General features: G+C 46.1%; 1 protein-coding gene across 1 annotated transcript in view; it reads right to left on the reverse strand.

Annotated features, from left to right (window-relative positions):
• LOC149335095 (uncharacterized) overlaps nucleotides 1–9,043 on the reverse strand; it is a 49,273-nt gene extending 40,230 nt beyond the window's left edge. Inside the window, exon 1 of the mRNA XM_089551780.1 lies at nucleotides 9,012–9,043. The gene's annotated coding sequence lies outside the window, so the exon portion shown is untranslated. The remainder of the gene's footprint in view (nucleotides 1–9,011) is intronic.
• Nucleotides 9,044–10,944: the final 1,901 nt, after the last annotated feature.

A 10,944-nucleotide genomic window follows, 5' to 3' on the forward strand; every position in this document is an offset into this window, starting at 1 on the left:
CAACGTCGTAAAAACGAGGTTCAAGTGTACTTCCGCCACTCGTTGTAATTTTCCCGTTTGTATTACTGCAATAACTGAGAAAAGTAACTTACCTTCATACGCTGGCGAGTTGCTAGCTTTATGATCAAGAATTACTTAGTACTGAACTACTGAATGTCCTATATCTGCAGTAATTATTGTGCTTACTAAGTGGTCGCCGAAATTTAGTGTTCTGTTACTTGCTTCCTATTGTACTAGGGGAGAGCGGGGCAAAAGGCGATACTTTGTTACTTAGCGCCCCACACTCATCAATGCGCAGTCATAATAACTTGATATTTAGCGGGCATGACCCGCCGCATGTCCATTGCTTCTGAACTTATGGCCTACGCCAGAAGTTTAAACAAGGAAAAATGGTTGCGAAATTATCCTTGGGAAACGAGAAAGCGGTCGGAAAGGCATGAAATTCGGAACGTCACACATTTAAAAACTGTGCAGCTCTACCGAGAAGGCATCCTAGTTAGCATAAGTATTCATTTATTGCAAATAATTTTTGATCTTATCACATACAAACTTTAGGCATGTCCGTAGCTCGCGCTCTTACAAAGGTAATTATTGACTGATCCCATTAAAAACGTCCTAAAAAGCATCCTCGGGCATTAAAAGCCTCACCGCGAAAACAATGGCGTCGGTCATAAATCTCGCCCAATGGCTGGAAAGAGGGGACATCACCTGAGCGGATAATTCCCATTGGCTGAGGCGATGTGACGCCACCAATCTGGAAGTGACGTCACTTTTAGTATAGATATCAACAGCTTCTAATATAATCGCCCGGCCCGCACATATAGTAATCAGGTGTCCCTGTGAATTTTATTTTAGCAGAAAGCTGCAGAGACTGCAAAACGCAACATTGGGGTGTTCCTCAGGTCCTAAAGTAAAGGTAATGATGGTTTTATTGCTCGCTGTGAAGCTCTGCCTTACCGTTGTCGCTATTTGGGATGGGTTGATCATAAAGAAGATAAACACTTATTTCAGAGTCGCGCCAAGAAGACATGAAGAAAGTCCTAAAAAGTATCAATCAGCGCTGTGCGTACTACCAAATGTTTTGGCCTCCCTAACGACACCCACCACAGAGCAGTAAAGGTGGTGAAGCAATACGAGTGGAAGAAAATGCACACACTTTACTTAAAGCCTGAGCGCCACACCTTTTATGAGAATAACGGTGGTTAGTTGAACAGAACGTTAAATATGAAACAAGCTGTGTACAGTGTGACCAACAATCACGTCTAAAAGCTCGTGTTTAGGTATTGTGATTCGAACAAAATTGCATGTCCGTTCGACAGGAAGGATGCGAAAGAGTACCAGCCGTGACACTAAAATAGAAAACAGTTTGCGAAGAATACAGAGAATTGAAAAAAATCGCGTAGCCGGGCTACGTCAACACTTGACTGTAGAAGTACCCAGTCTGTAGCGGGTCATGGAACAAAACGATTTCCAGTTCAGTCTGAATTCGACGGTTGTCATGTCGATAGGCAAAGAAAAATTGGCTGTGGCTCAACTCCGCTGAGCCAGGTTATACGGAGCGAAAGGCAACCGAACCAGTGGCCGATGTCGACGCGGAGATGATGGCAGCATCAGCTGCCCTTTGCCGATCGAGATACTCGTGTTGCCTGTGCCGCTGCTTTTCCAGACGTACCTCCCGTTCTTCATCGTTTTCATCAACTAGACGAGCCCGCTTTCGCGACTTATCCCTAGCCAACGCGGCTTCGTGAAGCTTTGTCGTAGGGATCGCTAGAAGCAGCCCAGCGGCTCAAATGCTCAGTCCAACAACTTGGCCCGGGGACCAGTTCTGGCTCCATATGTCTGCGGTGTATAGGCGGCGAGCGCTGGCCTTTACTGAAGAGCGAATCACATAGTCATGTGACGCAACTGGCGAGGGCGAGCGGTCGGTGCAGCAGCTGAATGAGTGGTAACAGCTGCGACAAGTCACGGGATATGACGCCACAGCCACACCTCCGGCGAGCCTCCAGTTAGAGTACGGCAGGGGACGGCAGAAAGTTAGGTGTGCGGATGACATTAAGAAGTTTGCGGGGATACAGTGGCCGCAACTGGCAAAGGACAGGGTTAATTGGAGAGACATGGGAGAGGCCTTTGCCCTGCAGTGGGTGTAGTCAGGCTGATGATGATGATGATGACATATATCTGATGAGCGCCGCTCCTACTCCACCTCTCGCCTACAAGATTCTCTAAATGAACAAAATATAATTAACCAAATACGCGCTCTATCCAAAGGTCTCTCCGATGCTGCAGCGTTTCTATATCTTGAACGCGATATCGTTAATTATTCCGTTCAGCAGAAAATCTGACCTCGGCGTGGCTGGAAAATCTTGATTGGTTGAGAGGGAAGAGACATAGAAAAATAGATTAGCTCAAAAGAACCAAGGCGGTCAAGCGGAATCGAACCACTGTTCTTTGGGGCGTGAGCCGGGCATGCCCCCTACACCACTGCGGAACGTCAATTCAGTGGTATAAATGGAGGTTCTGTAAAAGCATCTCGCACCGGCAAGTAGGCGAGTTACATTACATGAACACTTGGTTAATTAGGGTCACTAATGTGCATCCGTGATTAATGTGAACCATGGTGAGTGATAAAGCAATATGTAATGGCAACAAGCGTGTCGATGTGTGAAGAAAGGGTGTGCCATAGGGATACCCAACTGTCCCTAGGGATTCTCTAAAGTTCACGCGTTGTACTCTTGAGGTACGACGCCATAAAAACTATCACTTTTCCAGGAACTTCTCGCTTCAATTCTCGCTGCTTTGCGGATGTTTATAGAGATTTATAAAGGCAAGTCTGCGTGAAGCGAAGCTTTTCTACGCCTCACTAAGCAACTCTCTCTCCTGAAGTAATCAATGTTGCCTTACGAACCTTCCTTTAGTGAGCACTGAAGCGGATCGGCGCAATTTCTCCGCTGCACTTCGGAAGCGACCTGCGTCACAGGAGACCCTGGTAACCAAGAAACCCGTGAGCGAGACGCGTCCTTTTCACAAGACGAATCCGGCCTTAGACGCAGCCCCGTCCGAGACGCTGAGAAAGCAGCCGCCCATGGGACAACGACGGCGAAGAAGCCTTTTTTCTTTTCGCGAACACCGGCTCTCCCGGTGCACAGCCGACAAAAGGCTCCTCTCGTCTTGCCGACGAGCAAACAACAAGAGCGGCAAGGTTAGCCTTGCATCCAATCATCTTTCTTAGGGCTCAAAAGCTTCCGAGAACGGGAGCTCCGCCGCGTTTCTTCGGGGACGCTGGGATATCTCTCCCTCATTTTTTTCCACTCGCGTGCCTTGCGGCGGCAGAATGCATCTCGGGTGATTGCCTCTGGTATGAAAGGGCTTCGAGTTCGAGCGAGTGTCGTGTTTCTATTCTCAGGTGTGCGACCTATGGCTCGGTTCCTCTTCTAGTGCAGGTGTTCACGTATGCCTCCCTGGCATGGCCTCCGGAGTGACCTTTGTCTTCGGAAAGCCAGGCGGCTGACTGCCGTGGAGGCCCTTGAAAAAAGTTGACCGTACTCTTCAAGCGTAAGACACTAGCCCTGAAAGCCGGCCATGGAGGAAGGAAAGAACGAGTTTTCCTTCCTCCATGAAGCCGGCGCTGTCGTTCAAATGCAGTCGCTCTTTGACTTGCTCATTGGTAGCAGCGTCACTTTTGACGTCGCTGTAGTATGTCCTAACCAAAAACCGTCCTTCAGCACTCGTCAATCAAGGGCACATGCTTTCTGGCCAGGTGGCTTATGTGTTGCACTCACCCATGCTACCTACCTGAATCTTCTAAGATACCCACCAGAGCCACCAATACGACATATGGCTTTAGCCATACAGGCTTCCTGACCTGGAAGTCGATGGCCTATAGCCCAGCTTAGCCACATGCCTGAGCCACTAATGGCACCCATCACTTAGGTTTATAGGCTCATCCATAGCTTAGGCCACGGGTCTCCAGACCTTTTGGTCAGGGACCAGTTTGTAAATTTGGCAAGGCGACTAGAGTCGTAAAACAAATGAGTAGATATAAACTAAAATTGTATCTAAAATTTTAAGCATGAAATCAAATAATAATTTTAATACTTATATATCCATAATAAATATATAGACAAAGATTTATGCAGAAAGAAAGCAATTAATAGACACCTTTAGCGTACCATGTACCGTGTTTACGTTACCGGTACCGGAGTACCGGGAGCCCACGCGCAGCCAATGCGCATGCGCAAATCGCCTTGACGGCGCCACGTACCCGGCGCGCGCCTGCAACATCGGGACCAATCACCGCGTGCTCACCGGCGGTAGGCGGGCTCTCGGTACTCCGGTAACGGTAACGGTAACGGTAATACGGTACACGGTATGCTAAAGGTGTCTAATAAAAGGCATAAACTGTTTCCGCCGTGGCAGAGTCTCAGCAAGCGACTAAAGTGACTGGCCCACACGCGCTCGACGGTTCGGCTGGTTCGGTTGATCGTGTGTTTTATGATGAGTATACACGTGTCGTCAGGGAGGCTGTCGCTGAGGTTCGGTTACGACTTAGCGTTCGAATACACATACCTGCATTCTGGCTAAGACGCAAAAGTGTCTGCGCCCACTGCCAGGTTCGGCGCTCGTCAAAGAAACACAGAAGTGCACTCAGTCACGTGGTAGCTAACCCGTGCTCATTGGGTCTCTCCGCTCCCCGCTCCGGGGAGCGGCCAAACCATGCCAAGAGAGAGTAAGAAAAAAGAGAAAAACGGAGAAGAAGATGGGGGAAAATGGAGGGACGCCGACGGGCAGAGAGAAGTGGACATGACGACCCTCGCCGAATGTTGTGAAGCTGCAGGCTGGTTTCGCCAGCTATATTATTAAGCAGTGACTTGCCTGTAAAAATTTAACTGAATGCAGTCAATTGCTAGACTGAGACAAGTACAAAATTTTCTCCCACCATACAAGCACTTCAAGTAATTCTGCACACGAAGGATAGTTGTCATGCCTCTGTCTTGAACCATGCAGTATCCTCTTGCCACTTTTATTCCTGAATTCAACGGACATGCAGTAAATTCCAAGGCAATAAATGAAATTCTGCCCATAAAGCTGCAACACCCGTTGCAATATTTGTCGAGGCGTTTTCCCATTCACGAGGTGTTATAATTTTTTCGCATAGTTTCCGCCAGAGATAAATATGCAGCCACTGAAATTTACGGGTGAGTTGTGACAATTGAAAATCATGTCTGATTACATTCCTTAGTGCAGTCTGAACTTCTCCAATAAGGAGTGTTAAAAGGCTTGTCTAAAAGAGGCCCTTTAAAGGTCGAAAAGCTCTAGCAGTCATTTTGTATCGAAATGCATCCAAACGCACATGTATAGCAAAGTAACTGAGCCTGTAACTGGCTAAGTAATGGCGCATACTCACGAAGACTTTTAGATTGCATCCGAGAGTGACGAATCCTCCGCCCTCCATCCTTCCTTCTAATTTATTTTCGAACCGTTTTCTCTCCCTCTGTGACAGGGAATCAGGCAGCCGACGTATTTGAACCATGGTAACCTGCTTTCAACTGGCTTAATGCGGGACAGGCAGCCAATGCCGTTGAAGCGTCTCGGAAGTTAAAGAAAACAAATATCATTAAACAGATATTAGATTCCGTTACTCCGAAAGCACCCTCATGTTCCATATCCCCTTATGCTCAATCCAGATAACCGCAAGTTCTCTTGCGCCCCTAGTTTTTAAGCGGTGGCTTAATAGCGCTCCTTCGAACTTCACTTCAGCTGATCCACTTACACAGCCGATGTCGAATGCTTCGAGATCCCGGAAGGAAATATGGGACGCAAGGTTAGCAGACTCCTTCTTTCATATTTGAACGGGTTGACAGCAAGAGCATTTGTAAGCTGATCGCGTAAAGAAACATACAGAAAGAAACAAAAATTTCAAGGCCCTGAACAATACCTAGATCTTGCAAGTAGGTCAAGGCACCCAGTGCTGCGGCAATCTATGGTAACGGGATATATGAGCGATTCACAACGGGACCCTCCTTCCACGTGAACCTGCCTCGACTATGGTGCACTTCGCTAGCTTGCAAACTGCTTAGGTTCCGTAGCAATTCTGCCTTCGTTGTTGAATTTGGGAATTTCTCGATGGAACCACTCGTTCTTACAAATGAACCCTTCGCGAAAGCCACTCTAGCTTTCTGATCTCCGTGTTTCTTATTCTGCTCGCCATTCGTGCAAAACTTCCTTTAAATCCTTCCGCTTTTGCGTCTATTTTGTTGTGTTTTCCTGTATATGCTCTTCAATGAAATACACCCAGACTTGGTAAGTTTAGGCCGTGTTTGTTTCATTTCCTATTGAAACAGTCTGAACGGTACGAGCAGGTGCTAGCCAGTTAGGATTATACTGGCCACACGAACTCAGCTTAGTCAAAATTACGCAGCCAAAAGTTACGGCATAGGTGGTCCCAAAATACGATAAAATTTTCTTTTGTCCTGTTAAAAAGAAAAAGTTTTCTGTGGTACTGCGCAGTCGCCCTTCGTCGCGACAGAAGTGTCTCGATTACGCACAAGACGACTGTGGAATACTACGAAAGCGTTATCGGTACGGCACAAAATTATGTTATTACTTCAAGAATTTTTGTTTTTACAAAAACGTAACGTGTCAAAGTATTACAATACCTGTTGCAACAGAGGAAAATTTTCTGTCGTGTTTTATAGGTTATCCACCGCTCAAATATCCACTTTGTCACTCCCACCTACATACTCAACACATATTCCCAAACTGCTCTGAAATGTTAGTAAATTGTCATTGGAATTATTCCAAAATTAGAATTCATTTAGTCGCCTTTACCGCTACGGAAAGGACCAGTTTCTCATGCTTGGCGCGAGAAAGTAGAAAGAGACGACAGGCTCTCTGCGCTCGTCTTGGTCGCCTCTATTATTGCGGCGCAACTGCTGCGCTCGTAACAGATCTCGGAGGCTATGATCTGCTTTTGTACCTATTACACCGATGACCTGGCAGATGGCGCCACCGAAGTACAAAGGTTCGTTCAAAGCCCTCGTAGCCGCGTCGAAGTTTTACGAGCAGAGTAATGGAAACCGCGTTAGACGGTAGTCACGTGTGCAGCCGGGGTCACACTCATGAGAGAGCAATAAAGATGCCATGGGGAAGCTGCTCTCCGTAGTACTTGAGCACTCAGCGAGAAAGATTGATTGTGACGAGCTCGACTTTCGGTGGGAGGAGGCTTTAATGTTTCGCTTTTAGTACTCTTTGCGAGGCTTTCTCATGGCTCACAGTCATGAATTTGCAGGCAGTTGGTAGTTCTCTCCTAAATCTTCCTTCACTTCTTTCAGTTCTTTTTAAAGGTTCTCTTGCCTAATGACTATGGTGGCTGCGTGTTGTGTGCATATGACGGCACTCGATCTCGTTTGAAGCAAGTGGTAATGTTTTCCTTCGTAGCCGCGACGTTTACTTTGGAATCGTGTCTACCACCACTACCGCCCGTTCATTTCAAATGCTTTTCCACTGAAGTTCGCAGGAGGATGCATGTATTTACGCTCCTGAATTGAAGGCGCACTTTCTTGGGAACCGGTCTTAGTAAGCTCGCTAAATTCATGTTGATCCACTACACGAGCTATCCAGGCCTGACTGTCAGCCCTGCACTCGGGGAGAGAGGGAATGTCACAATAGAAGATGCGTGCCACTCTCGGTAATTGCGTCGTCATGACTAACGCCGGCGGGAGCGCAGGAAATGAACATCGTGTGATTCAAGGAGGTTCCATAAAGGGATGCTGGCCCATGTGCGGATGGTTTCTGTCTTGTAACAATCAGCAAACCCTACGTGTACTTGAACTTACCAATAGGTTTACGTCAATAAGAATATTTAAATATGACCATGTGGATTCGTTAACATTGTTGGCAGTGCCACATTCTCCCACACATTGAGGATCGTTGCCCTTCGTTGAAATGTCCATGCCTGGTGGTGCAGTTTACAAACTCTGTGGCTTAGTATCAAAATGGACTTCAAATTATGCTAACGGAATCTATTAGGGCTTTTAGAAGAAGATAGATTGACATTCTAGATTTCATTCAGTGTGGTGCCATTATTTCGTAACAAAAAGCGATATTTCATGCTATTTGTAAAAAAAAAAGTAAGCAAGATTTGTCTGCCTTCAGTCTTCCGTCAGTCAGTGTTAAAAAACGTCGGATAATTATTTTTGTTCACGAGCTCTAAACAAGTAAACATATATTTTTAATACATCTAGATCTAAATTCCCTCACTTCTGTTCAATGTTGTAAAATTTCTTCAACGCCTTGAACTCATTTCGGCTGCATGCTGTAATGGTATGTAATTTTTCAACATGTTAAACATGTTTAGTCAAGGCATTTTTGTCTCTCACTGTGCCTGCACGATCTTTACGTACCATTAGAAAGAACTGGAACGCCAACAACGTAATTGAGCCACTGACAGCAAAATAAGACCGTCTCAGCTAGGGGAGCTGGATACTAGCTCACGTTATTTTAACTTATCAGGCGCGAAGACTTATCTTCAGAAGTGTAATTGAAGCGTAAGAAGTGTAATCGCTTGTATTTGCTCTCCAGGAGCTAACATGTGGGTGTTTTTGTGTTGCCACGCCAGTTTTCTTGTTCGCGTTTCATTCGTTGCTGATAGTACCTAAGCGCGTTCTGTCTCTTACCTGGATAAAACAGTTGGTAGCACCGGCTGTGAGTGTTCCATGTTCGCATTCCTTATTCATGCCTTATTATTACCCTAAGCTGCTGGAAGCATGTACAACAAACCTGTTCTGCAGCATGCATTACTGAATTGCTTATGAATATTGGCAGAGACATCGTCTAATGAAGACATTTTTTCCCTTTACCGGAGAGTTTTAATATCAAAGTCGCGAGTGGGTCTGGACAGAAGCTCCCGCTCAAGGACACCTATTGCGCTAGTTACCGAAAGGTTCGCAAATCCGAAATGGTTGCAGGGACGAATTGTCACTCGAACTGCTGCAGACGAAAGAACAACTTACCTGCGACCTTCTGGCTCCGCTGGGAAATTGCGATTGGGAATGGCAGATCGTGCAAATGCCGTGCGAGGCGATGACAATGAGTGTCCATCAATCGTCACGTGACTTGCGCAGCTGCGCCGCGACAACAGCTGCCCATATTTTCGATGGTTTGGCAACGCATTAGCTTTCTCACCGACTAAGTCTCCAGCTGGAGAGAATGCGAATTGCCACCGACGCCAGGCTGCGCAGTTTATTTTTCTTTTTTTCTTTTTTTGCACGCATGCCGCTGTCTTTCTGTTAACAGCGCGAGTGAGATTACTGCAACGATGCGGGGCTCGTTCAAACGCGTTCACTGCGCTGGCCAACAGCACCAAGAGCATGACGAGTTCTCATCAAATCAGATGATACTAAGATCATTTATTGAAGGATAACATTGCTTGTAAAGCTCCTGACTGCACCACCCATCGTGAATTTCAATCCGTGAAGGCAGCTGCGACGCCTTGAATAAAGTCTGTCACTGCAGTAGGTCGGCTGCTCTTGTTGCCAACCTCTCTACACAGTATTGACTCAACGAACCCCGAAATGCTTTCTTTTGAGGGTATTACGAGGGAGTGTTAGTGTACCCTAGAAATTTAGGAACGTTAAGGGCAACAAAAAGCCGTTATCAACAGGCTAGTGTTAACATGTTGCAAACACAACGATACAAATCCTAGATTAACGTTACAAATCCTCGAATATAGTGCAAGAAAATTTTGTTGGGGGAAGACTGCAATAAATCCTACACTCCAGACTGGCCGCTACGTCAGCCAGTTTACCGCGCTGTCGGCCTCGCTATGCTTCATCCTTTGCTAAAAAAAAGAGGGCGTTCAAGACAAAAGTACGAACACGTGACTGAAGTTGACCTGGAACTGATTACTTTTCTTTTTTTTTTCGGGGGGGGGGGGGGGGGGCGGGGAAGGGGATGGAATGGCCTATAAATATGCTCATGGGACGCTGGGAAGTGTTAGGAATGGGGTAAGCATATTTCCAAGCTTTTGACAAACAGGAACTTCGGCTGAGAAGTTTAATGCATCGTTTTTAAAATATAGCACAATGGCTGATACCACCCCGCATTGTCTCGCTGCGCAGAAGGAGTTTACAATTTCGATAGTGCATTGTTGTTCATGGGAAAACAATATTATGTATAGCAGTGCGTCGCAATGTGTCTGTCGCTATGCCTTCAGATTAAGCGAGACGCGTGCTTCAACTCATATTTAAGCACGAGATGGTTTAAAGCATGTAATGGGCGGCAAAAACTTATCGAGGAAGCGCAAATAGCAATTTAGGCACATTTTTTGTACGTGTGCAAGCAATCACTTCATTTCGCCTCCATACGCATTCCTTACAACACATGATCCCGATCTTCATCTCTACGAGTGCTTTCTGGATCACCTCATTTGGCGTCTCTACACTACAGATTATAGCATGAGCTCACAATTTACACCTCCAGATATTCCGCCTGAAGACATCGGCTAATATGTTACAGGGCTTGTGGCTTTTGTTGCTGATCTGAACACTTTTTCCCTCGCAGTATACTACCGAATGTTTCACCTAAGATGGCCTGCAATTTTTAAAATTAGACTTTTTGAGCAAGATGGCCGCTTTTCTTGCCTTAGCATTGCCAGCAATGTAGCGCCTCAAAATACAGCTGAGACAAGCTATCTAAGAAGGCCAGTTCACTGATAATGTGTAGTTCACTCGTTAAATATTACTGTTAGTCTTATTATTTATTGAGAGGTGTACAGCCCACTGCAAGTAATTTCCATATCAGTTTTTAGAACTTTGAAAATGCGGTTACCGTCGCCGCTGTGGCCCAACAAATTTTGGTTGTTTCTACGTGTTACGTGACCTGGAGTGGTTGCTTTACGTGCAAACTTTTCGAGAGCTCATGTATTTTGGCGCGATGTAGCCAAAA

The sequence above is a fragment of the Amblyomma mixtum genome, chromosome 7 (genome assembly GCF_055824585.1).
Source record: "Amblyomma mixtum isolate Tamu chromosome 7, ASM5582458v1, whole genome shotgun sequence".
In the NCBI taxonomy this organism is placed as follows: domain Eukaryota; kingdom Metazoa; phylum Arthropoda; class Arachnida; order Ixodida; family Ixodidae; genus Amblyomma; species Amblyomma mixtum.